A 4,270-nucleotide genomic window follows, 5' to 3' on the forward strand; every position below is an offset into this window, starting at 1 on the left:
TACAGAAGTGTACTCAGGACACAAGCTCTGTAGACCTGGATCTTGGTATATTCCTGGATCTTGGTATTTGGACAGAAGGGATATGGATTCCAGTAAATTTGTACACAATCCCAAGAACCCTTTTCTGCATTAATGGATACCCAGTGTCAGAGTTACAACCCTGCATCTGGCTCCACAGAATGCCATGCCCTGCTTTGCCTTGCTAAAACATCCATGTAGATGTAAAGAGCTAATTCACGCTAACTCAAGGTTATCAAGATGCTTTGTGAGTTCCACAGGCTGTTATGACACGTGGTGCTGTACAATGTGAAGCACTTCAAGTGTGTTCCTGTCAATTACCAGAGCAGTATCTCTTTGTCTCTTGATTGTTGGCATTCTTAGCATCCATTCTCAATGGTGCTATCCTAGCGGTACAGATAATGAGGCACTCAGTGTTAGAAAATATAACCCCTCGCAATAAAGGTGGACAATTGGAGAATAGCAGACTGATTGCCTCCTAAGGAATTTGCCTGCCCAAGAATGCCCATTTTGTTAGTAAATGTGTATTAGAATAATAAAAACAACCAATAAAAGAGGTCATAAAGAAGAGGAGAAAATCAATTTAATACTTTCTAACAAATCAGGTCAATAAGTATAATTTTATTTTATTAAAAATGAGGATGATTGCGGACTATAATAAAGGGGGGAAACAATCCAGCCGTATAGTATCACCTCCTCTCTTCCAATATTTCTTTGCCTACAAAAGTGTGTGCTTTGCTAGCACTGCCATTTTCTCCTGCAGCGAACGCTGGCCTACAAGCCAGTAAAAATCCCTCCCCCCCCCGCATATCATTAATTAACTGTATCACAGACACATGCTAGGGCTTTAACTACACAAAATAACAAAGCGAGCGGAAGGACAACAGGCAATGAGAGAGCTTTCGTGCCATAAAGTCCTTGGTACTAAGAACCAAGGTTGCACTGGTACCAGTGCAAATACGTGATAATTCTGATTATTTCCCATTGAAGGATGCAATTGTTTTGACAATAGAAAGGAAAGATTCACATACAGCTACATCAAAATGAGGGGCTGATGTTCCTATATCCCCCAACCTCCCACTCCACCCCCTCCCAAAAAATTCTGTAACACTTTTTAGCAAACAGTGGCCCATGACCAAGGCAGCTGGGCTGAAACTTCCTGTCTTGTTACACAGTGCTGGCTGGCCGTGAAATATAGCTAGCCCACTGCAGCAAGATGGGCTGTTTACTTCAGCAGCGAGCCAATGTGTTTTCTACCCCCACTTCCATTTTGAGTAAAGGTAATGTGGCCGATTGCTTGCTGTCGGGGAACATCATGTAGTCAGATCCCATTGGCTGCATGCTGCTGTAAATGTCATCACTCCGGCTATGTGATTCCTAACTGGATGAAAGAATGTTGCCAGATCAAACTGTTATATATTGCACTGGAATTGCCAAAAGGGGAGTAAACAATTGCATACAAAGCAAACATTTGGGGATATGGGATTTGGGGAAACACATTGGGCTCCCTACGACAAGGAATGGAAGAACCATGTTGCGCAAAGTGATCCTTATAGCTGTCCTGTAGTGTATTGATCATCGCCTTGCTAGCGGTGGTAAGTAACGCAGCGGTGAATCACTGCGTGTGAACTGCTCACAACTGACAGCTTTCATACGGAGTTGCCTAAAGTGGTTCCTCTATGGCAGCTGGATTATGTGAACCGGCTCTCAGATCTTCTGAAAGTAGGGATGTTGGTTGACTGACTGCTTACTTTCTGTGCAAAGCTATGGCTGCCAATTCAGCATCGAAGCAATCTCATCCAAACAACTGTTCCACATTTATAGCGCAGCTGCTTCCGAAAACTGTGGAACAATGAAATTCCATGTCTCTGGATTCCTGCCAAAGCCTGAGCTTCTTTCAGACACATTTTAATACCTCCCATTTTCTATGGGCTGGCCTTTGACAGCTTGGGTCTAGTCTTTAAGAGAGTCAGCTTCCTCTGCCTCATTCTGATTTTAATTGGATGAAAGTCATTGCTAGTCAACCTGAGCATTTGGAAACGTGTGGGCTCACAATTTACACTCCTTTGCCCTTGGAAACAGCCTGCTTCCCCTTAAATCAGATTGCTCTTTTTGTCATGTGTTTGGGACCGTGAATTATATTGCATTCCTGTTGGATCTGCCTGACCTTCCTGCCGTGGTTTTTAATCACGGCCCTCCTTCTCTTTCTAGCATGTTAAATGCCAGGTACAAAGCTGTCTTATATGGAGTCAGACCCATTTCTCCACCTAGCCCAGTATTGTGTCTACTGAGACTGGCGGTAGGCTTTCCATGGTCTCTTTTGATGAAGTCTTTCTCGTCACTACTGCCTGATCATTTTGCAGTGTATGTCAGGGCTAAAACCTGGGAGGGAGCTGGGACTAGCTGCATGCAAAGCATTTGTTGTACCACTGAGAGCAAAGAATGGTCTCAAGACACAGGAAGTCGTTCTGCGGCTAAAGTGAGATCCAAAATTGATGCGACACAGAGATCCATGGCGGTTGCACCAAATTTTTTTCCTCCCCACTTTAAAACACTTGAGCTGGGCCCCAGTTTTTAGCAGGTGTTCAGAGAAGGGAATTTAACCCCTTTGTGCTATTTCCCCAGTCTAGATCACCCCCCCCAACTGCGATTGCTGTGGAAAAAATGTAGATACTGCACAGACTAGAATAGGTGCTGCAGGTCTGAATAGCACTGTTGCAGGACAGAGAGTAGTTTGGAATGGGGAGAACAGTTATATTCATCATCCTCAGCTCATGCTTCCTCATCCTCATACTTCTATAGTTAAAATTAGAGGACCTTCCCTAAAAAAAAAAAGATTTAAAGTAATGCAATAAAATAAAAATCAAGAGATTCAGGGCTCAAACCTATCTATCTTTCCAGGAGCTATGCAGCCATGCCGATGGGGCATGTGTGCACTCACAGAGACCTTCCTTGGGGTTGTATTGTGGTTGCATCTGTGCCAGAAAGTTGGATAGGATTGGGCCCTCAATCATACATCTCTTAAGTCTGCTTTGGTTCCAAGGCTACAATCCTATATACACACTTTCTTGGGAGTAAGCCTCAATGAACACAGTGGGACTAACTTCTAAGTAGGCATGTAGGATTGTGCTGTAAGTCAGTATGGCTTTGTAAGCTACCTAACTGGAAAGACTGCTGAAGAACTACAGTATATGCAAACAGTTCTAATAGCCCAATCTTATCCAACTTTCCACAGCCACTATGCAGACTCGAGGTAATGGAACAAACATTCCCTTACCTTGTTAAGGCCTTCTTTACAGTTCCTCACCACCACAGCATGTGATCCACTGCCACAACTTCAGCAATGCTGGAAAGTTGGATAGGATTGATCCCTCGCACAGTTAGGGAAATAGCCCTGGAAGAGGTTCCCCTTGCAAAGGAACAGTAACACTCCTGCAGCCCCTGAGCCAGCAAAGAGGCTGAAGAGGGGAAGGGGGGACGAAAATCTCTGTAGCCAGAACATGTGCAGCAAGGTGGAGCTCGCTCGCTTGTGCTCACGCTCACATTCACATTCACATTCACATTCTATCTCTCTCTCTCTCTCTCTCTCTCTCTCTCTCTCTCTCACACACACACACACACACACACACACACACACACACACACACACAGGGGCAGGTGTGGTAGCAACAGAGGGAATTGCTTTAAAAAACCCAGGGAGTGTTTGCCAAATTCCCCCCCCCATTGAGATGGTGCAGGCAATCACCAACACAAGCAACCCCACCCCCCATGGTGCAGGCAATCACCGACACAAGCAAGCCTTCCCACCAAGCAAAGCATGAGATTTAGCCTACAGTCCTCTCCGCACTTTCTTGGGGGTAAGCCCCATTGACTACAATGTGGCTTACTTCTGAGTAGAAATGCATAGGGCTGGACTCTTAAAAGATCAGCATCCCATGTGAAAGAAGCCGGGCAGCTGGCAATGGGGAGGGCTGAGTACGGAGTGGAGGGGAGGGGATTGATAATAGGTGCCTTAGTTTCCTTCCATCTGGAAGTGTCAGGCTGCAGTGTATTTGCATAACTCTATGGAATTTAGCACAACACATTTTTTGTTAATCGCACCGAGTCATGGAATGGAACTAATGCAGATAAATACTACCACCTGTAGTAGTAGTAGTAGTAGTAGTAGTAGTAGTAGTAGTAGTAGTAGTAATAATAATAATAATAATAATAATAATAATAATAATAATAATAATAATAATAATAATAAAGC

This window comes from Tiliqua scincoides, chromosome 1, assembly GCF_035046505.1.
Source record: "Tiliqua scincoides isolate rTilSci1 chromosome 1, rTilSci1.hap2, whole genome shotgun sequence".
NCBI classification, from domain to species: domain Eukaryota; kingdom Metazoa; phylum Chordata; class Lepidosauria; order Squamata; family Scincidae; genus Tiliqua; species Tiliqua scincoides.